Consider the following 26,295-nt stretch of genomic DNA (forward strand, 5'->3'; position numbering starts at 1 on the left):
CACTGAGCTTGTTACCCTCCCACGATAGCCCCTGCCCATGGCGCAGGCGGCGAGGTTACCCACGGAAGGGTGCACCACCACCACCAAGGGACCAGGGAATGGGTTGGTACTAGTGCCTACCGATCACATGCTGTACCAGGGGGTACACTACGCGGTAGCCTCCGTGATTTTAAATCTCACCAAGGTACATTTACTGGAGTGGTGCCCCAAAGAAACAGAGCAGCTATACCAGGCCCTATTAAAGGACATGTTCAAGAAGTTTTATGAGTTCGATTTCGCCAATGTCGACAAAACCGAACTGTACACCACACACCGGGAGTTTTTGGGTAATGCAGGGAGGCAAAGAAGGGGAGTATGGAATAATGTTTTTACTGTGTTTAATACTGGGTCCTCTGTCATCAACAGTTTGGATGACATAGAGCTACAGACCCAGATAAACGGTTTAAAAACACAGTTAAGGATGATATTAATGGATGAGAACAAGGTAGTGGGCTTGGAGTTGCATGAGGACCAGGCCATGACGGTCCAATTAAAGGAGATCATAGCGGAGTTGGAGAAGCACGCAAAGACGGTAAATGCCCTCATACGGGAGGACAGAAATGCTTCTGACCAGGCTGCGCAGAATGAGGTGTGCGTGCTGTATGGGGCGTGGTTGCTGGGCGAGGGCCGCAGTAATCTGGAGGATTTAAAACAGGGTTTAGTCCCCTCCTGGATCAGCAACAAGCACCTCGCAGCCCTCCACCCGTTTGAGAGTGCATTAAGCCCGTGCCAACTCCGGCTAGCTTCCGAAGCCTACCCAGTCCCCGTGGATTGTGGGCGGTCCAACCACACGATCATGGGAGTAGTAGTTAGGATGCCGGTCATGGGTAGGACAGCCCGACCCGCGCCGGTATACAGGGTTGAGAAAATTGGAGTCATTCAAGAGGGTGCTCACATTCGTTACACCGCGGTCCCGCCTTACGTCATAAAGTGGAAGCACGCTATGACAGGTACTGACCTTTCAGGGTGCTGGAGCCGGGGAGCACACATAATCCTGTGTCCCCAGCACTTGAATGCCTATTCAAAACCGCAGTGTGGGTTCAGAGCTGCTGGCGCGAAACCTATAAATTGTACAATGGAGGCAATGGCACGAGGCCATGTTCCCCCGCAGGTAGCATATATAGGAGGTGGGACATATTGTGTCACCACCGGCGCATCCCACTACCAGCATGGACAGCATAGCTGGTGTCCGGTTAGTGACAGCAGTTTCTGTTTTAAACCCGAGGCAGAAGTTCAAGTGGCCCAGGAGCGAATTGTCCCCATTCCTGAACCCTCCACTGTTCACCTCACTGTAAAGGAGAATTTTACGAATTTGCAGAAGTACGTAGCGCACTTCGGCTACGAAATTCCCCCTCTCCCAGAATGTAAGATTCGCAAAATTTGTGCATTTCCCCGAAGGTTATTATCGATAAAAGGGACCCTGCGTGGACATTTCTTTTGAAATTAAAAAGGGTACCCAAGATGGCGTCCGTGCCTCGTGTCAGAAAGCTGGCGGGTCTCCAAAATGGATTCTGCAGCCCAGGCTGTTTGAGGTAAATCGAAACTAAGGCTGCAGATTTCCTGTGAAGAGAGCTTTGTGATTTGGGACCCAGACAAACTGTGAATTATGTATTAGGCCGAATTGGAGGCAGATCTGAATTCAATGAGGCCTACAGTTAAAGCCATCAAACAGTCTGCATACATAATCAGAAACAGATTAAACACATCCATCGAGGCTGGACAAGCCCATCAAGGACTTTCAGGACAATACGAGTCCATTATCGGGCCGGTAGATGCAATTACCAGCCATCTAAAAACCCGTCAGTATAGATTGCTACCATTATTTTAACTAGCCCGCCAAAGATAAAACAAAGAACTAACCTGATTTGGCGGGCAGATAAGGTTTTTCGATGAAGGTATAATTGAAGGGCCCCAGGTAGCAAGGGGTAGTCGTAGTCATTGGAAGAAGGAGAAGAAGACTGCTGCTCGGCTGCTGTCGGTATTGCCGCTCCCCGGTCCTTCGGCCCCTCGCCCTCGTGGCTGCCGCTCTTTCCCCCCGTCCCGCGCTTACCCCCTGGCCTTTGCCCGTGCCCCCTCCAACTCCATCTGGACTCGCCCCGACACCGGGTTGGGCGAACACGGGCAATTCAGGCCAGGCGAAGCGGAACGCGACGAGGGGAGGAGGAAGGCCACCCGGGGAAGGCCAACTGAGAGTAGGCTTCGAATTATCGGGCCTTCAGCCTCAGCCGACCTGCGAGTATCTTCATGCAAACTCAAGCTGTCGGTGAAGAATCATCCCCGCAAGGTAAAGTACCCAAGCAGAGACTGTAACTTTGGGGTACTCGAACCTGGACAACGTCCTTGCAGCACCCGGAGCCCACGTGATGACGGCAGGCTCCAGAGAGCACCAAGAGCGAACCCCAAACCCAACCGCTGTTTTGAGTCTAACAACCCCTTTTGATTGGTGAGCATGAATTCTGACCCCTCATAGATTAACCTAGTTAGGTATAGGGGGTGGGATAAGGATAAGGGGATTGTTAAGATAGTTGTTTTCCCTCGATGTGCCGTGTGTTCCCCATTCCCTGTATAAGTATAGTATTATAATTAATTTTTGCCTGTAGTCTAATAATTTTCCATAAGATTGTATCAAGTTTTTCCTCTTCAATTAAATCTTGGTTTTGTTTGCATCCAACCACCTGTCTACTCGAGTTTTCTCTGTATCGCTGCCTGTATCTAAGTCCGGTGTCCAGAACCCAGGGGGCGAGCGATTCAAACCGCTCAAGGAAGGTAGTCAGAGGCAAAGCTGACTGACCCAAACACGCCTGTGCACAAACCCCCTACAGAAATGGCGACCGCGGCAGGACACCGGCAACAAGGTTGCGATACTGTAGACAATGGTTCGGAGGAGCGAACCGTGATGGAGGAAAGGATTTCTGATTATGTGTTTAGCAAGGTAAATATCACTAAGAAGTGGATCACCACTCTGTTAAAGGCTGGGCGTCTGGTAGATGCAGCAGCCAAGTGGACAGAGGGAAAGGAACACAAGAAGTCCTTAGAGAAAGCAGTTTGGCCGATGTGCTTTAAAAAGCAGATCCAGCTTCTGGACGGGCTCGTTGCCGCGCAGGCAATCGAGTTAAGGGAGTCAGCCCTGGAGATCCAGGATAAGGCTCTCGCGGGGGAAAAGTTGGTAGTAGCTCTGCAGGCTTTGAACTTAGAAACAGTACATCTAGTAAGAAAACACAAGCACCGAGGCCAAGGGAAATGAGTCAAGGTTGTGGGAGAAAACCGCACGCATGGCAAGGCAGGTTAGGGAACAGGAAGAGAAAGTACAGGAGGTAAAAGCCGCTTACAAGTATGCTAATGAACAGGGGTTTGAGGAGGCAGACCACGGCCCTTGCCAAGAGAAAATAGAAAATCTGAGCCGGGCCCTCTGGAAGGCAAAAGGCATGGTATGCCTCATAAGCCCAAAGGCAGGTCAGGCAGATTTTATGGGGAACAAGGGGAGAGCAGTTCCAGTGTCACCGGTAGTGTCTAGGGACGACCCGGTTGAGAGAGAGGCGACCTCACGACCACCACCCATAGTGCCAAGTTTCAGTGAGGTTTGGCAGCAAGGGGGGGTGGAGCCCAGAGTGGAGCCAGAGGTGGAGGCGGAGGTAGAGCAACCCCCGCCCGAAAAGCCAGAACCGGAGCCGATGTGCCCAGCACGGCATCGGAGGTTCGGCCCACCCGCCAATGGCGAAGATGAGGGACCTCTTCAAAACCAGTTCGTATTACCCTTTAACACCCAACAGCTTAGGGTTATGGTCAACCATGTCCCGAAGCTTTCCGCCAAGGGAGACCCCTCGATCAACTTCAGGGAAATAGAGCAGGCCGCCAGCGTCAACGACTGCGATGACGCTGAAAAGGCCAAGATGCTGCTATTCTCTCTGGAGAGTAATCTCCTCCAATCCCTCTCTGAAGAGTGTAAGAGGGGACGGAGCGGGTATGAGGAGCTTAGAGACGCGGTTCTGGAGGCCATGGGGATGGATGAGGGAAGTCCTTTCTCCCGTGTGGAGAAGACGGTACAGCTCTCAGGGGAAACCCCGCAGGCTTTTGCGGACCGGTTGTGGCCGGTATACCGGAAGGCCTGCCCGGGGACGCAGGACTGGGGATTCCTGAACGGGGATTCTCTGATGCATTGGCTCCGTTGTCTAGTGGCGAACAGCTTGCCACAGATCCAGGCCAAGGCAGAAGCCTGGTTCGACCCCAAAGATCCCCAGACCACAGAGATCACGGTAATTAGACAGCTCACTCTGGCCTATAAAAACGGTAGGGGAGCCGATGCACACCCACCCAAGGGTAAGCTGCATGAGGTAAAACCCGGACCGGGTAGGAAAGAGTGGCACCAGGAAGGGAGTAACCCCCCAAACACCAAGACCAATTGTTACGGGTGTGGGAAGGATGGTCACTGGCGGAAGGAGTGTAAGAACCCTTGGAAGGATAACAAGGGAAAGCATCCCACAGCCCCGGCCCAAAAGGCGGGGGTAGGGGCCCCTTCCACAGAGGTTGAGTCGCTTTTGGACACCATGAGGTCCTTACTGACTGGCCAGGGGAGAGTAGCAGCCGCCACCGGTGCTCTCACCCCGTCAGCTCCATCCCACCCACAACAGTGACTAGAGCCGGCGCAGCCTATGTATCTGTGCTCACTCCGATATGATGAGTGGAGGAGACCCATGATGGAGATGGAGGTGGAAAAGGTAGCGGGGACCTATCTGTTGGACACGGGGGCATCAGGCACCGTGATCTACTCAGCTAACCCCACCACCTCACCTCTCTCTAGCGGGGTCCCATACAGTCTATCAGGGTTCACGGGCAAGGAACAGGCTGGCTCGGTTTTCATCCCACTCGCCATTCGGATAGGACCGCTCCGCTCCACGTGGACGTGCGTCCTGATGAATTGGGAAGTGGAGGGTGGAAGAGGGGTCCTGGGGGCCGATTTTATCGTAGGTCACGGGATCCTGGTGGATTTAAGGAATCGCTGCCTCTGGGGGGCAGGAAAGGTAAAGAACGGTGAGATCGTAGTTATCCCGGGTAAGGAAGGGAAGGGGACCCTCTACACCATGAAGCCCAAAGAGGACTATAACCTTGGGCTCATGGTCAGCAACACACCACCAGAGTTCCAGGCATTTGTGCAGGCCCACCTGGCCGCATTTGCCACTCACAAACACGACTGCGGGAGGGTCACAGGGTTTGAGGTCAGCGTAGATGGGGACCCCATGGCCCGACCACAGAAACAGTATAACTTCCCCAGGGAAGCAGAGCCGGACACGGAAGCAGCCATGTCCTTGTTAGTACGGCAGGGAGTTCTGAGGCCGATAGCCACCCATGTGAACTCTCCGTTGTGGCCAGTTAGAAAACCGGACAATTCCTGGAGGGCCACGGTGGACTATCGGGTGCTCAATAGCAACATCCCAGCCTGTGCACCCACAGTGGCAGCAGTTGCCAACCTGATCGGGAGTATTCCAGCATCCGCGACCACTTTCACGGTGCTGGATATTTCCAATGGGTTTTGGTCCATCCCTGTGAGGAGGGAGGATCAGTACAAGTTTGCCTTTACGTTTAAAGGGCAACAGTACACGTGGAACTGCTTGCCTCAGGGCTTTCATAATAGCCCCAGCATCTTCCAACAGTGCATGGCAGACAGTTTGAAGGATTTTAGTCAGCCCGGGCAGTTGGTACAATATGTGGATGACCTGCTCCTGTTCACTGATTCAAAAGAGGAGCATGGCCCACTACTGGCCGAACTGCTGGAGCTGTTAGAGCAGAAGGGTTTCAAGGTGAATCCCAAGAAGGCGCAGATCACCAGCAGGAGGTGAAATTCCTCGGTCTGACCATACACGCTGGAGAAAGGGCCATAGGTAGGGCTGGGGAAGGAGAATCCCGAGACCCCTATCGTGCAGGTCCAGAAGCCACAGTCCGGGACAAGGGAGGCACACGGGGTGTAGTTTTGGCCCCGGACCCAAAGCGGGTCCAGATCCGAGATCCCGTCTGTAAGACCGTCCTGGTGAAAAAAGAGAAAGGGGAGCCCCTAGAAAGTCTGTTCGGGGCAGTGGGCGAGCCTTCAACACAGGTTTTAAAACAAGTCGCTGGTTACATCAACCAGTGCAAACTGTTTCAGCCTGAAAGGGGAAAACAGCCAGTTGGGGTAAGACCTGAGGATAAAGATCCTCAGCCTGCAGCACAAGCGAGTTCACAGACCACACAAGCAGGCGCTGTGGCTTGCTTGAAGGGAGGGGCCATCCAGCCCATCGATTGGGACACGCCCCCACTCTTCTGGGATCCAGACGAGAGGGAGGGACTTGAGGGCGAAAACCCCGCCCCTAACCCAGGTGTAGAGAGGGAGGGACCTGAGGTCAAAAACCCCGCCCCGGACCCAGCCATGGGACCTGGGGGCGGAGACTCTCAGCTCGCAGCAGCAGGCTGCGAAAAGTTACCTACCCCCATCCCAGGTTCGGGAGGGGTCAAGCCTGAGGGAGCAGCGGTTTGGGTAAAAGGCCCAGCGGCCAAGAAAGCCCCACCCGCCAAAGCCCCCAGAAAGTCCCAGCGGACGCCCCAGTCGAGAAAGCCATGGTCACCAGCCCTCCAGTTCCCAAGGGCCGCCCCTCCAGCCAGGGAGAGGTCCAAGGACAGAGGTCCTCAGCCAGCAGCCTCGGGCTGCGAGGGACCAACTGTGAAGGACGGTGCGGTCACGCCGGGGGTAGCGGCGAGCCGCAGTCCGATCAGGGATTAGCCTGGCCGCCCGGAGACGGGCGGCGGATGTATATAGTATAGTGTAAGTTAAGTTTAAGTTGGTGTAATTATTAAACTTAAGTTTGGGTGTTTAGCTTAGGTTAATTAAGGTGATGGGTAGTTTGAATAAGAAATTTGCCGAGAATGTATATATTTGGGTCGAGGTCGCGGGACCCGACCATGCCTCACCAAGCCAGAGAATCTCTTTGGGACCTGGCTGCATGTTTTTACATCTTTTTGCAGAAAGATGTTCGGGATGGACTGGATCGTGGTCCTATTCGCCCTAATCGGGATGAGCGAGGAGAGGAGGGGAGACGTCCAAGACTCCCACATCTATGGGTGTTCGGGAGATAAGGCGCCCCTGGTGATCGATGGGAGTGGCGAACGGGATGTGGAGGAGACCGCTGTCTACTTCCACGAGGGAAGGTGGCCAGGATGGTTGGGGTCTAATTCATCTCAGTACTCCAGCCAAACCGGATTCACGTACGGGGAAGCCTCCCTCCTGTGCCCCCGAGTGCGGGTCATTTCCACAAGGGTCAGCGTCACCGTTGGAGAGCGAATATGTTTAACATGCAAAGGGCACATTCCACTGGATCGATGGTGGTGGCTCCGTAAGTTGAGCAAGGATATGAGGAACCCCGAAGTCGAATGGGAGCGCCTGGGGAATAACACCCATCAGACAATTATCGGGGCTCATGGAGGACTGAGTGTGTGCTGGGACAAGTGGTGGGAACCGGACCAAGGGATTTACATCTGTATGTGGGGATCAGAGACGGTCTGCCCCGCAGGCATATCCATTATGTTCCACCGGCAGTGGCACGACACCGGGAAGGGGATAAGGTGGGATGGCAGCCTGAAGGTGTGTGCGGTCCCATACACCCAGATTCCAGTCAACGCCACTGAACTTGGTGGCGAGGTTATCCAGGGAAGATTGCCCCACCGCCACCAAGGGACCAGGGAATGGATTGGTACTAGTCCCCACCGATCAGATGCTGTACCAGGGGGTACACTACGCGGTAGCCTCCGTGATTTTAAACCTCACCGAGGTACATTTACCGGAGTGGTGCCCCAAGGAAACAGAGCAGTTATACCAGGCCCTATTAAAAGACATGTTCCAAAAGTTTTACGAGTTTGATTTTGCCCACGTGGACATGACCAAACTCTATACCACACGCCGGGAATTTTTGGGTAACCCAGGGAGACAAAGAAGGGGTGTATGGAATGATGTTTTTACTGCGTTTAACACTGGGTCCTCTGTCATCAACAGCTTGGATGACATAGAGCTGCAGACCCAGATAAACGGTTTAAAAACACAGTTAAAAGGGATATTACTGGATGAGAACAAGGTAGTGGGCTCGGAGTTGCATGAGGACCAGGCCATGACGGTCCATTTAAAAGAGATTATAGCCGAGTTGGAAAAGCACGCAAAGACGGTAAATGCTCTCATAAGGGAGGACAGAAATGCTTCTGACCAAGCTGCGCAGAATGAGGTGTGCGTGTTATACGGGGCGTGGTTACTGGGCAAGGGCCGCAGTAACCTGGAGGATTTAAAACAAGGTTTGGTCCCCTCCTGGATTAGCAACAAGCACCTCGCAGCCCTCCACCCTTTTGAAAACACATTTAGCCCATGCCAACTCCGGCTAGCCTCCGAAGCCTATCCAGTCCCCATGGATTGTGGGCGGTCCAACCACACAATCATGGGAGTAGTAGTTAGGATGCCGGTCATGGGTAGGACAGCCCGACCCGCCCTGGTATGCAGGGTAGAGAACATTGGAGTCATTCAGGGGGGTGCACATATTCGGTTCACAGCGGTCCCACCTTACGCCATTAAGTGGGAGCACGCTATGACAGGCACTGACCTCTCAGGGTGCCGGAGCCGGGGAGCACACATAATCCTGTGCCCCCAGCACTTGAATGCCTTCTCAAGACCGTAGTGTGGGTTCAGAGCTGCTGACGCTAAGCCTATAAATTGCACCATGGAGGCAATGGCACAAGGCCATGTTCCCCCGCAGGTAGCATATATAGGGGGTGGGACATATTGTGTCACCCCCGGCGCGTCCCACTACCAGCACGGACAGCACAGCTGGTGCCCGGTTAATGACAGCAGTTTCTGTTTTAAACCCGAGGCAGAAGTTTGAGTGGCCCAGGAGCGAATTGTCCCCATCCCTGAACCCTCCACTGTTCACCTCACTGTGAAGGAGAATTTTACGAACTTGCAGAAGTACGTAGCGCACTTTGGCTACGAAATTCCCCCTCTCCCTGAACATTTGACCAAAATTCTAAAAGCCGTTATAGTTTCACAGAAACATTTCTACACTCTCGAGCAGAAAACAGTAGATATAGGGACTAAGATATTGGATATTGTGACTCCACCCTGGTGGAACCTTTTCAATAATATAGAGGTCCCTTCGTGGGTCAGACTGGCTTCTCACATTCTCGTGGCTTGCCAGTTAGGTATAGTGCTGTATTTAGTTTGCATCCAGTGTTATGTATTGTGTGTTCTCCTCCCACCTGTGGTGGCGCTGTCACAGCAGAAAAATGGTTGGGTGTTCTCTTGGTTAAGTTTAGCTCTCTTTGTTCGGAACTCTCCAGAACTTCCCTTTCCCTTCGAATAAAGCACTTCATGTTTGAATCTCTGAGTTCTGAGTTCTAATTGTGTCTAGGTAAAAAGGTACCGACACAATAAAGTGGCGACGAGGAGCGGATGAATCTGCGTACGTTACGGGTGCAGTGAGTAAACAGAAATTTAAATTTGAAACGTGAGATGGCTACTATATTAGGAAACATCGGTGATTTTGATGAAAATGTGGAGCAATGGAGCGCTTATACGGAACGTTTTGACTATTTTGTCTTGGCGAATGCGGTGGCAAACGAAAAGGTCATGCCTACCTTTTTGAGTGTAATGGGGCCGAAGACATTCAATTTACTTCACAGCCTTGTGTAGCCAGATAAGCCAGGAACTAAAACATATAAACAACTAGTGGAAATTCTTGGAGCACATTTTTCACCAAAACCTCTGGTTATTGCTGAGAGATTTAGATTTCACAAACGGAATCAAGAGGAGGGGGAATCAGTGACGATGTTTATTGCTGCTTTAAAAAGGTTGTCGGAACACTGCCAGTTCAAGGAGGTGCTGAATGACACCATTAGAGACAGACTTGTGTGTGGTCTGCAAAGTGCAGCCACACAGAAGCGCCTTCTTACTGAGGACAACCTTACTCTTGAAAAGGCCATTGAAGTTAGTGTCTCCATGGAGATGGCGGAAAAGGAGGCTCACCAGTTGAGTTCAACAGGGAGAGTTCACAAGGTGTCATCTGAGCCTAAAGGTGTGCGGAACGGCACATGTTACCATTGTGGGAAAACGGGCCATCACGCTAATGACTGCTGGTGTACGGAGCTGGAATGCCGAAATTGTGGCAAAAAGGGTCACATTGAACGCGCCTGTAGAGGTAAAAAAAAGAACAGACAGAGCTGGGAAGCATGGAAGCAAAATGTCTGTATTTGGACAAGAGAGGAAAAAGAGTGTTCGTTCAGTGCAGTATGATGGAACAAGCAAAACAAAGGGGAGCGACACCTCTGAGGAGGAAGAGGTGCACATACTGACGGTTGCAGGTGGTTCAAATGGCTACTGGGTGTCACCACTGGTGGAGGGACAATCAGTGTGGATGGAGGTGGACACAGGTGTGGCTGTGTCCCTTGTTTCAGACACTGTCTACAACAAAATGCTAAAGCATCTTACCCTTCAGCCAACAAACATTATGCTAAAGATGTATACCGGCGAACCTGTGGCCATGAGAGGTGCCATTGAGGTGACAGTTAAATTGAACGGACAGACTGCAAAACTGCCACTATATGTGGTAAAGGGAAATTACCCATCGCTACTGGGACGTGTGTGGCTAGAGAAAATCACACTGGACTGGCCTGCAGTCCGCATGATGTCAAAAGGGGAGTCAGGTCTGACTGCAGTGTTAAACAAACATGCAGAACTCTTCAATGGGGAACTTGGGAGCATGAAAAAGATCAGCGTGAGACTGGACATTAAACCTGACAGCAAGCCGAAGTTTCACAAAGCCCGACCTGTACCCTATGCAATTAGGCCAAAAGTTGAGGCTAACTTGAAGGCATTAGTCGAGAATGGAGTCCTGGAGCCTGTGAGCGTGAGCAAATGGGCCACACCCATTGTTCCTGTCCTGAAAAAGGATGGATCTGTTCGAATCTGCGGGGATTTTAAAGTGACTATTAATCCGGTGCTGTCTGCGGAACAGTACCCTCTTCCCCTCATTGATGATCTTTTTACGGGCCTGGCCGGAGGGCAAAAGTTCAGCAAAATAGACTTATGCCAGGCTTATCTACAAATGCATGTCGATGACAAATCAAAGGAGCTGCTGACAATTGTGACACACAAGGGGCTATACAGGTACTGCCGCCTTCCGTTTGGAATTACGTCGGCCCCTGCTCTATTCCAAAGGGCAATGGATCAGATTTTGAGTGGACTGCCAGGAGTCTAGTGCTACCCGGACGACATCCTTGTCACTGGGACAAATGAGGAGGATCATCTTCTGAACTTGGATGTGACACTACAACAACTGAAAGAGTACGGACTCAGAGTTCGTAAAGACAAATGTGAATTCTTTCAGTCTTCAGTTGAGTACCTGGGGCATGTGATTGACGCTACTGGCCTGCATAAGGCGCCGTCAAAGGTCAAGGCGATCGTGGAGGCCCCAGCATCCCAGAATGTGAGCCAGTTACGTTAATTTCTGGGGCTACTTAACTACTATGGGAAGTTTATTCCAGACTTAGCAACATTGCTGAAGCTGTTACATCAGTTGCTATGTCAAGGCAAAACATGGAAATGGACTGAACTGTGCAACGAAGCTTTCGCCCAAGCAAAGAAAGCATTGCTGAAATCGGAGGTCCTGACACACTTCGACCCAAAGCTACCCGTGCAGCTAGCATGTGATGCATCACCATATGGTGTGGGAGCAGTCATATCCCACATCATGCCTTCGGGTGAAGAGAAACCTAGCGCCTTTGCATCACGCACCTTGAAGAAGGCTGAGAGTAACTATGCGCAGATCGAGCGCGAGGCCTTGGGAATCGTTTTTGGAATTCAAAAATTTCATCAGTACCTGTTTGGGAGAAGGTTCACACTCCTGACGGACCACCGTCCATTGACTTCAATCTTCGGGCCCCACACCGGAATTCCGTCTCTCGCTGCAAGCAGGATGCAAAGGTGGGCTTTACTGTTGTCAGGACACACATACGACATCAAATATCGCAAATCAGACTTGCACGGCAACGCAGACGGTCTCTCGAGGCCACCCTTGCCTGTTACTCCCCCAGAGCCTCGTCAGATAGACATCTTCTACTTTAGACAAGTGGAGGGAGCACCTGTCACTGCAGTTCAGGTGCGAAGGTACACCCGCAATGATCCAGTCCTGTCTGAGGTAATGGACGATGTCATTCGAGGGAGAGCTATAGGAGATTCTCCTAGTTTGAAACCTTACGTTTCAAAAAGAAATGAGCTCTCCATCCAGGCAGGTTGTCTTCTTTGGGGATGCCGTGTCATCATTCCGCCACCTCTGAGGGAACCTATACTGCAACAACTTCATGCAGGCCACAGTGGGATGGTTCGGATGAAGGAAATGGCAAGAAGCTACTTGTGGTGGCCAGGTCTCGATGGGAATATTGAGGAGAAAGCCAAAACATGTTCCCCATGTCAAAGGGTCCAGAATGTTCCACAGCTGACAACCCTACACCCCTGGGATTGGCCTGCAGAAGTGTGGCAGCGAGTACATGTGGACTTCGCCGGTCCTTTCGAAGAGAAGATGTTTATGGTGGTTGTGGACGCTCGTAGCAAGTGGCCAGAGGTCGCTGTGATGAGGTCTACTACGGCAGAGAAAACAATTGAGAAACTTGGTGAGATGTTCAGCCGTTATGGCTCACCGGAACAACTCGTAAGTGACAACGATCCACAATTTGTATCACAGGAGTTTGCAACCTTCCTGCATGTGAATGGTGTCCAACACATCAGGTCTACGCCCTATCATCCCTCTACTAATGGCCAGGCAGAAAGGTTCGTGCAAACTTTGAAGCACGCCTTGAAGGCATCGCAAGGTCAGGGCTCAATCCACCAACGTCTGAACAGCTTCCTGTTGTCCTACAGGAATGAGCCGCATGCCACAACCAAAACTTCCCCCGCTTCGCTCATGATGAAGAGGCAGTTGTGGACAAGTTTTGACTTACTCAAACCTCCAAGGGCAGAGCAGGTTATCCATCGTCAACAACAAGCTCAAGTTGAAAAGAGAGAGAAAAGAGACAAGGAGAGACGGTTTCATCCGGGAGAGCGCGTCCTAGCTCGAAACTACAACACTGGACCGAAATGGGTTCCTGCTACGGTGATTGCGCAGACGGGCCCTGTGTCTTACATGGTTGAGACTGCTGAGGACGTTGTAGTGTATGTAACCTGTACTACCTTAAGAGGATACCTTAAGGTGATGGACTACTTTTTGATGGCTCCTGTACATTGTAGTACCGGTGGTGACCAGACCGGTATATAAACCCTGCGGAGCAAAGTGTATCTCAGTTCAGCCCTGACCCTCAATCACTAAAGACCTGTTTACTTACTTCTGTAGTCTGTGTCCTGTTATTCAGTATAACTGCATTTGAAAACACAGACTCAACAGTGGCGACGAGTCTGATCTTACCTAATGGCAGTTTTGCATCAAAGGAAGCTTCGTCCTCAGAAACGGGCGTCGAAAAAGGGCATCCGCCCTCAACATCCTGCTGAGCACTGCATCGCACGGGAGGCCATCGGGAACCCGGGTTGGTTTTCTGGCCACGAAGTCAAACATCAGTGAGCATCCCTTCTACGACAGCGGCGGGTAAGCCCGATCGAGCGGCACGGGGAGGAAGTCAGCCGAGTTGTCAGAGGGAGAAGGGGAGGGAAAACGACGAAAAGGGCGGAGAACACGACCGCAGCCGGTGTCAGGGGCCGGACTGCAATCGGGGCAGAGACGCGCAGCAGCCAGAAAAGCGTTTATGGCCACAAGGACCGCGGGAGTGGCGGGGAACAAGAGCAGCAGCACAGGGGAAAATAAAGGACCGCTGGGAGGCGTGGACGGCAACAGCGCGGGAATCGCCATTTTGAGTCGGCGGGGGAAGAAGACAAGCACGGGAAAAGCTGCCAAGCGTGGGAAAAGCTGCCATCTTAAATTTTAAAAATGTTTTAAAAATAATAATATCCGAAGAGAAAGGAGAAACTCAGCAAGGATGCCAAAAACGGGTAACATCACTGCTTTTGATAACGATGTGGAAGATTGGGCCACTTATGTGGAACGCATCGAAGTTTACTGTACAACGAATGAGGTACCGGATGATAAGAAAGCACTAACCCTATTAAACTCGATGGGTGCGAAGACATACGGGTTATTAAGGAACCTTGTAACCCCAGACAAACCGGTAGGGAAGAGTTTCGCGGATATTGTTACTATCCTGCAAGAGCATTTAAACCCCACGCCGCTGCTGATAGAGGAACGATTTAAATTCTACAAAAGAATTCAACTTAAAGAAGAAAGCAGCGCTGAATTCCTAACAGAACTGCGCAAGTTATCAAAGTACTGCCAGTTCGGAACAGGACTAGCAGACGCACTGAGAGATAAGTTTGTGTGTGGGCTCCTAAAGGAAGGAACCCAGAAGCGACTGCTAGAGGAAAAGGACCTTACGCTGGACAAAGCTTTCAGCATTGCAGCATCCCACGAGGCAGCAGCACGGGGCGCTGCAGAGATACAGCAAAGGCCATTGGAATTCAGCACCAATGAAATGGCATTGGGCGCAGTAAAGTGCTATCGTTGCGGAAGGACAATGCATGACCAGAACCAGTGCTAGTTCAAAGACAAAGAATGCAGGCAATGTGGCAAACTTGGTCACATAGCGAGAGTATGCCGGTCAGGAAAGAAGACCAGCAGCAAAAAGTCACCGCAGGAGAAGTACAAAAAAGTACACAAGGTGACAGAGAACAGTTCGGATGAACAGAAGACGGATTCAGACTCCAGCAGTAAGGAACTGGGTTGTCTGAAAATACATAATGTGGGTAACACAGCAGACCACCAAACTATCTGGGTCATGCTTCGGATAGCAGGAGTCCAAGTGAAGATGGAATTGGACACTGGGTCGGCATTAACGGTCATGAATAAGCAAGATTACAAAAGGTTATTCTCGCACATTCCCCTGAGGGATACGGAGATTGTATTGAAAACATACACGGGGCAAATAGTATACCCCAAAGGAAAGATAAAACTAAATGTGGTCTACATTGGTAAAGAAATTCAGAAAATGGACTTGTATGTGTTACCTGATGGAGGTCCGCCACTACTGGGATGGGAATGGATCCGGAGAATAAATGTGGACTGGCATTCCATACAAGCACTGACTGTAGATGCCTGTAAGGAGGACAACGTCAAACCTAAACAACTGTCCAAAATCTTAGACGATGCTAAGGAGGTGTTCCAACAGGGACTTGGAACACTGAAAGGAATTACGGCAACCATCAAGGTTGAAGAACATGCAAACCCAAAATTTTTCAAATCCAGACCGGTGCCTTATGCGATACGACCTGCTGTGGAAGCAGAGCTGGAAGGGCTAGAACGTTCAGGGGTACTGTCCAAGGTGGACTGGAGCGAATGGGCTACACCCATTGTTCCTGTCATGAAGCGTTCGTTGAGCAACAAGCCGGGGGAACCTGGGAAGGTTCGCATCTGTGGCAATTTCAAGATCACTGTTAATCCGGTTCTTCACACGGTGCAATATCTGCTTCTGCGGATTGAAGATATCTTCGCTGTCTGGCGGGAAACACTTCACCAAGATAGACCTGGCGCAGGCGTACCTACAGATGGAAGTTGATGAAGCATCACGTCAGTATCTCACGATCAACACATATAAGGGCTTATATTGGTATAATAGACTGGTTTTTGGAGTGGCATTGGCTCCAGCGATTTGGCAAAGGGCCATGGAGCAGGTATTGCAGGGAATCCCAGGCACACAATGCTACCTGGATGACATCCTGATTACAGGAGATAACGATAAGGATCACCTCGCGAATTTGGAGCAGGTGCTCATCAGATTGAAAGAATATGGGCTCAGAGTTAATCGCCAGAAATGCGAGTTCTTTCAAAAGCGAATCTTGTACTGCGGCCACGTCATTGGCCAGGAGGGGCTCCATAAGTCACCTGACAAGGTCGAAGCTGTTGTCAAAGCTCCTGCACCGGAAAATGTATCCCAGTTGAGGTCGTTCCTCGGGTTGGTTAACTATTACCACAAGTTTCTTCCAAATTTATCCACGGTGTTACACCCGCTAAACATTCTTTTGCAAATGGGAATACCATGGAAGTGGAGTGATTATTGTAAGCGGGCTTTTCAAAAGAGCAAGGCACTGATCACCTCTAAGGAAGTGTTGGCTCACTTTAACCCAACGCTGCCTATTCGCTTAGCTTGTGATGCTTCTCCATATGGTATCGGGGCAGTGCTCTCACATAAGTTTCCAGATGGCTCGGAAAGGCCAGTCGCTTTCGCATCCAGATCATTGACCTCTGCTGAGCGCAACTATGCTCAGATAGATAGGGAGGCTCTCAGCCTCGTGTGGGGAGTTAAGAAATTTAACCATTACCTGCAAGGCCAAAAGTTTACGCTGCTGACAGATCACCAGCCGTTGGTTTCCATTTTCAACCCTAAGAAGGGTGTTCCGGTAATGACGGCGCAGAGGCTTCAGAGATGGTCCCTTTTCCTAGGGGCACATCAATATGATATTGAATTCAAAGGTACAAAGCAACATGGTAATGCTGATGGGCTGTCGCGCCTGCCACTACCTACAGCGGAAGAGGCACCGGCAGTTGACCCTGTCGAGATATTTCACTCGACCATCATCGAATGCTTACCAGTCACCAATGCGGGTATTGAGAGAGAGACCCGAAATGACCCGACACTGTCTTGGGTCTACGACTTGACAGTGAAGGGATGGCCAGCACATGGCGAACCACTGTTACCAGCATTCTCAGCCAGACGAGAACAGCTGTCCGTATGTCAAGGAACATTGATGTATGGAACAAGGGTGATTATTCCTCCTAAATTAAGGGAGAGAGTTCTGAAAGAATTGCATGAAGGTCATCTGGGGGGAGTCAAGATGAAAAGCCTTGCTAGGGCTTATGTGTGGTGGCCAGGTATCAACAAACAAATAGAGGATCTGACTAAAAGCTGCTCAGGGTGCCAAAAAGTTCAAAATGCACCTCCAATTGCACCGCTGCATCCGTGGGAATGGCCTTCAGCCCCATGGCAACGTGTGCATATCGACTTTGCAGGTCCATTCATGGATTCCATGTTTTTGATAGCAGTAGACGCACATTCTAAATGGCCAGAAGTGATTAAGATGTCGACCACTACCTCTGAGAAGACAATCGCAGTTCTAAGAACCATATTTGCAAGGAATGGGTTGCCGGAGCAAATATGTTCAGACAACGGACCACAGTTCGTGTCAGAAGAATTCCAGAAATTCATGAAAAAGAATGGGGTGAAACACTATACATCTGCCCCATATCATCCGGCTACAAATGGGTTGGCCGAGAGATTTGTACAAACGTTCAAAAAGGCGATAAAGGCCATGAGTGAAGATCTTATTCCACCACAACACAAGGTGGACAATTTCCTAATGGCGTATTGAAACACCATGCATGCAGTGACAAATCAAAGCCCTGCCATAATGTTCTATAACAGAAGGTTGCGGTCCCGGTTGGATTTGTTAAAACCCAATGTGCAACGGGAAGTCGAAAACAAGCAATTCCAGCATGTAAATAAAAAGGCCACTCGTAGTTTTGAAATAGGACAACCAGTGTTGGCCAGGGACTATAGGGATGATAAATGGCAACCTGGAACAATTCGTGCATGACAAGGACCCTTGATGTACACGGTAGACGTTGGAGAGAACGTAATACGACGTCATGCTGACCAACTTGTGGAATCGAGAACAAGGGTCGACCCCATGTCTACGGCAGAGACACCAGTTGAAGAACTGATTGAGCCTGTAGCATCTGCCTCAGACTCGAACGTATTGGATGATGTTAAATCCATAGGAGATCAAGTGGATGAGTCACCCCAGCAACGAGAACCAGAGACCCCTGAAAGGCGTCATCCGGGCCGGATCAGGAGGCCTCCTCAGAGACTGAATCTTTGAACAGTTCTTGTATGTAAATTGTATATATGTTATCCATGTAATGTTTTAATTTGGGGTGTACACTGTTAAGCTAAAAGGGGAGGAATTGTAGTGTATGTAACCTGTACTACCTTAAGAGGATACCTTAAGGTGATGGACTACTTTTTGATGGCTCCTGTACATTGTAGTACCGGTGGTGACCAGACCGGTATATAAACCCTGCGGAGCAAAGTGTATCTCAGTTCAGCCCTGACCCTCAATCACTAAAGACCTGTTTACTTACTTCTGTAGTCTGTGTCCTGTTATTCAGTATAACTGCATTTGAAAACACAGACTCAACAGACGTCGTCTGAAGAAGACACACAGTTCAACTGTTGCTAGGAGCAGAGACAGCCACAGAGGCTCCAACGGCTGGTTGGCCTGAACTGTTTCCGGATGATACCGCAAACCAGCATCCTTTGCCACAGTGCTCTTCTCCAACACAGGAAGTCAAAGAGACTGTTCCACCTGTGCAAACTCCTGACTTTCGACTGACACAGGCACCTTCTCCATCTAGGCCTGTGTCAATGCCTACTGCTGTGGAAGCCAGCGATGACTGCCGGTATCCTGTCAGAGAGCGGCCGCCTCCAAGACGCTTGGATCTGTAGGCTTAGCGACTTACCCACAAGACTGGGGCAGAATAAACCCCTGGGTAAAGTCAGGGGTTGAGGCAGTCTACCTCTACCCTAGGTTAGTTGAGTGCATTGAAAGTAACTTACCTGTTGAGGAATAATGTGGACCTTCCATTTAAGAGGGGAGGAATATGTTATGTATTGTGTGTTCTCCTCCCACCTGTGGTGGCGCTGTCACAGCAGATAAATGGTTGGGTGTTCTCTTGGTTAAGTTTAGCTCTCTTTGTTCGGAACTCTCCAGAACTTTCCTTTCCCTTTGAATAAAGCACTTCATGTTTGAATCTCTGAGTTCTGAGTTCTAATTGTGTCTAGGTAAAAAGGTACTGACACAATATCCAGTGTAAGGGAAAAGGTCGGTGGTCAGAATTCCGAAACCAGAGCTTTTGGAAAGAACATTATGTAAAGGTGGAGGAAGATACGCCGGTTTAAGTCTTTTTCCCTGTATTTGCGATTGAAGAATTGTTGTTTCTTTGTGTTAGTTTTTTTAAATTAAAGGTTTTTCTTTTGTTGTTTTCTTTTGCGACGCGGTTTAATAAAGATATGTGTACCAAGTGGTGCAGGTGTGTAGGACCCCTCCATGCTTGGATGTGTGTGTAAAGCCTGTAATTTTACTCTTTATATGCTGATGTACACTACATTTTCGCAGAATGGGAAGTGCATGTGTCGTGGGTATGTTAGATAGGTAATTACAGAGGAAGGCTGACTATGGAGGGTCAGAAAAATTTTGCTCACTTTGGAAAAGTATGATACTTCAAGCAAGTTTTAGGGTGGAATGTAAGATTCGCAAAATGAGTGCATTTCCCCGAAGGTTATTATCGATAAAAGGGACCCTGCATGGACATTTCTTTTGAAATTAAAAAGGGTACCCAAGATGGCGTCTGTGCCTCGTGGCAGAAAGCCGGCGCGTCTCCAAAGTGGATTCTGCAGCCCAGGCTGTTTGAGGTAAATTGAAACTAAGGCTGCAGATTTCCTGTGAAGAGAGCTTTGTGATTTGGGACCCAGACAAACTGTGAATTATGTATTAGGCCGAATTAGAGGCAGATCTGAATTCAATGAGACCTACAGTTAAAGCCATCAAACAGTCTGCATACATAATCGGAAACAGATTAAACACATCCATCGAGACTGGACAAGCCCATCAAGGACTTTCAGGACAATACGAGTCCATTATTGGGCCGGTAGATGCAATTACCAGCCATCTAAAAACCCGTCAATATAGATTGCTACCATTATTTTAACTAGCCCGCCAAAAATAAAACAAAGAACTAACCTGATTTGGCGGGCAGATAAGGTTTTTCGACGAAGGTATCATTGAAGGCCCCCAGGTAGCAAGGGGTAGTCGTGGTCGTTGGAAGAAGGAGAAGAAGACTGCTGCTCGGCTGCTGTCGGTATTGCTGCTCCCCGGTCCTTCGGCCCCTCGCCCTCGTGGCTGCTGCTCTTTCCCCCATCCCGCGCTTACTCCCTGGCCTTTGCCCGTGCCCCCTCCAACTCCATCTGGATTTGCCCCGACACCGGGTCGGGCGAACACGGGCAATTCAGGCCAGGCAAAGCGGGACGCGACAAGGGGAGGAGGAAGGCCACCCGGGGAAGGCCAACTGAGGGTAGGCTTCGAATTATCGGGCCTTCAGCCTCAGCCGGCCTGCGAGTATCTTCATGCAAACTCAAGCTGTCGCCGAAGAATCATCCCTGCAAGGTAAAGTACCCAAGCAGAGACTGTAACTTTGGGGTACTCGAACCTGGACAACGCCCTTGCAGCACCCGGAGCCCACGTGACGACGGCAGGCTCCAAGAGCGAACCCCGAACCCAGCCGCTGTTTTGAGTCTAACAACCCCTTTTGATTGGTGAGCATGAATTCTGACCCCTCATAGATTAACCTAGTTAGGTATAGGGGGTGGGATAAGGATAAGGGGATTGTTAAGATAGTTGTTTTCCCTCGATGTGCCGTGTGTTCCCCATTCCCCGTATATAGTATTATTAATGACTCTCTTGTAATTTTTGCCTGTAGAAGTGTACACTAATAATTTTCCATAAGATTGTATCAAGTTTTCCTCTTCAATAAAATCTTGGTTTTGTTTGCATCCAACCACCTGTCTACTCGAGTCTTCTCTGTATCGCTGCCTGTATCTAAGTCCGGTGTCCTGAACCCAGGGGGTGAGCGATTCGAACCGCTCAAGGAAGGTAGTCAGAGGCAAAGCTGACTGGCCCGAACACACCTGTGCACAAACCCCCTACAAGAACACCTTACCAGAATACTCAAAGCTGTAATAGTTTCGCAGAAACATTTTTACACTCTAGAGCAGAAAACAGTAGAGATAGGGGCTAAGATATTGGATATTGTGATTCCACCCTGGTGGGTCATTTTCAATAACATAGAGGTCCCTTCGTGGATCAGACTGGCTTCCCACATTCTCGTGGTTTGCCAGTTAGGGATAGTGTTGTATCTAGTTTGTATTCAATGTAAGGGAAAAGGTCAGTTGTTAGAATTCCAAAACCAGAAGATCTGGAAGGAACATTATGTGAAGGTGGAGGGAGATACGCCTGTTTGAGTCTTTTCCTTGTCTTTTGATTAAAGATTGCTGTTTTTTTGTGTTTGTTGTTTTTAATTTAAAAAAATTGTTTTTTTGTGACGCATTTAATAAAGATGTATGTGTACCAAGTGGTGCAGGGATGTTGGACCCCCTTCATGCTTGGATGTGTGTAAAAGTCTGTAATTTATCCTATGTATGCTTATGTACACTACATTTTCACGGAATGGGAAGTGCATATGTCGTGGGTATATTAGATAGGTAATTACAGGGGAAGGTTGACTATGGAGGGTCAGAAAATTTAGCTCACCTTGTAAGAATGATACTTCAAGCAATTTTAGTATCACAGGGGGGAGTGTAAGATTCGCAAAATTCCCACATTCCCCCAAAGTTATTAATAAAAGGGACCCTGCATGGACATTTTAAAAAGAGTACCCAAAAGATGGTGTCCATACCTCGTGACCAAAAGCCTGCAAGATGTTTTAAAGCTTGGACTCTGTAGCAGCACAAGCAGCTTTTGGGGAAATCGAAACTTAAAATGCAGTTTCTGTGAAAAAGTACTTTGTGTTTTGAGAACCAGACAGCAAACATTGAATATGCATTAAGTCGGATCGTAGACAGATCAAAACCAGTTAGGCCTATACTTGAGGCCATTGAGTTGTTTGCATAAATAATCGGAAACAGCGTATGGGAGCTGTCAAGGCTGTACAGGCCGATTAGAATGCATTAATGACAATACAGGCCATTAGGTGCAATAAACGGCCATCTAAAAACAGTTAGTTTAGACTGCTATAATCATTTAAAACAGCCCGCCAAAATTGAAACAATGAACTAACCTGATTTGGCGCGCAGGTAAGGGCCATTCGAAAGAAATATAACTGTAGGCCCTCAGTAGCAATCGCTCTCTGCTCTCTTGGCTCTGGACTCTTGACTCTTGACTCTGACCTCTCATCTGGTCTTGGGCTGTCGCTGCTCGTACTCATGCCCTGGCCTCGTGGCGGGTTCTCTCCTCGCTCCCCGTAGCAGAGTTTCATCAGTTAAGGACACCATACCAATTGCAGGGGAGGGGAAACGAGACCCGAGTCCATAGCCATCCAGGATGCCCAGGCTGTAAAAAGGGGCAAGACGAAAGTGAGTAGGCAGTCCAGGACTTGTATAGTAACCGAACGAGACGGGACGAATCGAGACAAAGAAGAAGGTAACAACTCGATAAGAGCAGAGCAGGGCAGCGAAAAATGTACTGATGAGGCCAAGCGTCTAGTTATAAGCTGGCGCTTGGTGAGATGAACATTTTGGTGAGCACTGCGAAAACGCAGGTGTCCACGCCACAACGAATATACTGGCATTCTTACGCTTGGGGAGGAAAATCTAGGCAGTAAAAACTGCCAACTGCCCTATAGGCATAATGTTACCGCCAACGACCGCCCGAGGGAGAAGAAGAGGAGAACCTATCGCGACGAGACGACGACGGTAGCGGAGGAGAAGAAGGTGTGTCGCAGCAGCAGCTCCAGCACCGCGCCCCTGAAGACCACATGGCGACGGGGTACCTAAGAGGACAGAAGACCAGACCTCAAAATTTTGCATCCGTTAAAACAGTTGGCTTTGCTTTGGATTGGTGAGCATGAATTCTGGCCCCTCATAGCTTAATCTAGTTAGGTATAAGGGGTGGGATAAGGATAAGGGGATTGTTAATGTAGTTTGTTTTCCCTCGATGTGCCATGTGTTCCCCATTCCCTGTATAAGTATAGTTATTTTGTGTTTGCCTGTATTTTATACTAGTGACTTCTCATAAGACTGTTTTATTTCCTGTTTTAATAAAATCTTGGTTTTCTTACATCCAAACCACCTGTCTACTCGAGTTTTCTGTATCGCCGCCTGTACCTAAGTCCGGTGTCTAGAACCCAGGGTGTGGGAGCGATTCAAACCGCTCACAAACAGTCAGGGGCATAACTGACTGGGCGCACGCGCCACACCCGCCACCCCCTACATATCCAAGAGCCGTTTGATCAAACCTGTCCCAGTAGATGTTCCAATTAATGGGAATAAAGTGGATGTAACCAATGAGAGCAATGGGTAGAGAGAGATCTGTTACATCAGATAGCTGGCCATTTAGTGCCTGTTCCAATTTTCTGGTTGGGTTTTGCACTGGCACCAGAGTTCCCACCACTCTGCAATTAGGCCTTAGCATTTTCAAACCTATAGTGCACAGTCACATATGCCCCCAAACAAAACGGGCATCCAGGACTGCTAGGGCGTGCTATTTATGGAAATATATTTAAAGAATAGATTTAGCAGCATTTTGAACATTTTTCCTTGTGTTTTTTTTAATTCATTCCCTCTTTCCACTTAGTCAGGAGGCTTTGTGCCAAACGTTCTGGCATAGTAAAACCAAGGTATTGGGGCAGTGGGCTTCCCAATGCGAATTCCTCTTTACTTATGTCAGGCAGGTCAGGTTGCACCAGAGGCAAAGTAAGTCCACCTGCCTGTAGCCCTCCCACCCTTAGTTACAAGCAGAAGTGCACCCACCTGGCAATTACCGTGTAGATCTGGCCACACAAGCTCTAGGTCATCAATCAGTTAGATGTGCAGCTGTGCCATCCACTGCAAGGATACTTGCAGCTACCATGTGCCATACAGCTGGCACTGCAGTTGGTAGTAATGATCAGCTATGTACTGAAGTCTTTCTCTTCCACTTCCTTTCAGACATGCTGCAATGCTGTCTTTTGGGGAAGGTGCCCCTGCAGTAACAAGTAGGGCCACTCTCCTCATTACCACCTCATTCTGTACTACCTCCACTTTGCCAGCCATGAGACAGAGGGCTCGATTTTGCCAGGCCCGAGGAGGCGGGATTGGAGGCGTGTGAGGTGTTAAAATCGCAAAAACTGGCGGGCGGGCCCGATCCCACCTCCATCCCGCCTCCGAGCAATTTTCCCAAATGCGTGTTTTCTGACCCCGTTTCCATCCCACTTCCAAGAGGCAGGATGGGCACTTAAGGCCTTTAACAACCACTTAATTGCCTCTATAATCCCATTTTGAGGGTCCTTTGTGATTTTAACAGTTTTCCCAGGTGCTGCACGCCTCCTTTGAAACACGCCAGTGAAACCTGGTGGTAGCACAAGTGGATTGCTTACTACCAGCTGCAGCTCCACCATTAAAAAGGAGTTTTCAGCAATCTTCATTTGCAGGTGGCAGAACTTTGTTGTCTCAGGTCTGGGGGGACTTTTAGCAAGCATACTCATTGTTGTGGAAGTTTGGAGCCTGACACCCATCTCCAGTGTGACCTCCTGGGAAACCCCTCTCCCCACCTTGACTGAGCGCTTCCTCAACTGAGGCATATACCAGAAGCATGGGCACCATTTATTTCCTTTCCGCCTGGACATCAGATTTGGACGAAGACCAGCCGCAGCAGCAGCAGAACCATGAACAACAGCAGCACCAACAGCAGCAGCAACAACAGGAGCGCCAAGCTGCTGCTCACACACCTGAAGCTGCACAGGCCAAAAGGCGCCAGCGCATGGAAGCCTGTCAGCGCAGTAGATACCCCCCAAACAGGGTCTACAGACAGAGGAGCATCTACCTCAACATGACTGAGCAACAGTGCCAAAGGAGGCTCAGACTTTCGCGAGAGGTAGTGGGTGACATCTGCGCAATGCTGCAGCAAAACCTGGAGCCCAGAGGAGCAGATGGACACCCCTTACCAGTGGCCGTCAAAGTCACCACCGCACTCAACTTTTTTGCTTCAGGCTCATTCCAGGGATCAGCAGCAGACATCAGTGGCGTCTCCCAGGCAGCCGCACACACTTGCATCACGCAGGTAACCGATGCCCTCTTTGCCATCGCGTACAATCACATCCATTTCTCCAAGGATCAAGCCAGTGTAACCACGCGTGCGGTTGGGTTTGATAATCTGGCAGGCTTTCCAAGGGTGCAGAGCATCGTTGACTGCACACATGTGGCCCTTAAGGCATCCCATCACAATCCAGGTATTTTTGTCAACCGCAAGGGCTTCCATTCCCTCAACGTACAGCTGGTGTGTGACCACAAGAAGGAAATTTTGCATGTTTGTGCCAAGTACCCTGGCAGTTGCCATGACTCCTTCATCCTGCGGCAGTCTAGTGTGCCTCCACTCTTCAGTCCGCCAGACCAACTTAACGGATGGCTACTTGGAGACAAGGGCTATCCCCTGAAGCCGTGGCTAATGACGCCGTTGAGGAGGCCATCCAATGAAGCTGAGGAGCGCTACAACTCCAGCCACATTTCCACCAGATCCTTAATCGAGCAAACCATCGGCTTGCTGAAGATGCGCTTCAGATGCCTGGATAGATCAGGTGGAGCCCTGCAGTACTCAGCAGCCAGGGTCTCCAGAATCATCGTGGTTTGCTGTGCACTTCACAACATGGCACAGCATCGTGGCTTGCAGATTCCTGAGGAACAAGTGGCTCATCACATAGCCTCCTCAGATGAGGAGGAGGAGGAGGAGGAGGAGGAGGAGAGCGACAACGACCAGCTTGCAGAGGCGCATCAACCAGCGCCAGCAGCATGCAAGCACATTGCTGGCCGGGATGCAAAGGACACACTCATCTTGGCCAGATATGCTTAGCCTGGCCAATCAAAAACTTTTTGTCTCGCACCTTCTTACCAGAGCATTGACAATGGCCAAGAACCTGTGGATTCCTATCACCCTGACCACCATACTGACAATTGCAAGTCGCCCTAAGCCCTCATTGTGGAAGTCCCATTTGCGAAATGACACAGGCCACAACTGCAACAGTTTGCCATCAGAATTTTTTATCAAAACAAGCAACTGATGGCATTTCAAAAATAAACACATGACACCCAAGTGACTACCCTTGTGACTACTTGTGCATTAACTTCCTCTTACGCGTGCTCCTACGTGGTGCTTCCCCTGTGGCTTCAGCAGGTGTGGAAGCCCCTTGCTCACTTTCTTGCTGCTCCTGTCTCGACACCTTTGGCGGGCGTCCTCTGGGGTTGTGAACCTGTGAGTGGTCGGCAACAGTCTGCTGCTCCTACGGCTGTGCAGGGGTTGAGACGCTGATCTCAGTTGGGTGGGGACTCTGGTGGGGCTTTGACCGAGTGCTTTGCAGTGGCATG

The sequence above is a fragment of the Somniosus microcephalus genome, chromosome 10 (genome assembly GCF_052327205.1).
Source record: "Somniosus microcephalus isolate GS21.2 chromosome 10, FLI_Smic_1.0, whole genome shotgun sequence".
Lineage (NCBI taxonomy): Eukaryota > Metazoa > Chordata > Chondrichthyes > Squaliformes > Somniosidae > Somniosus > Somniosus microcephalus.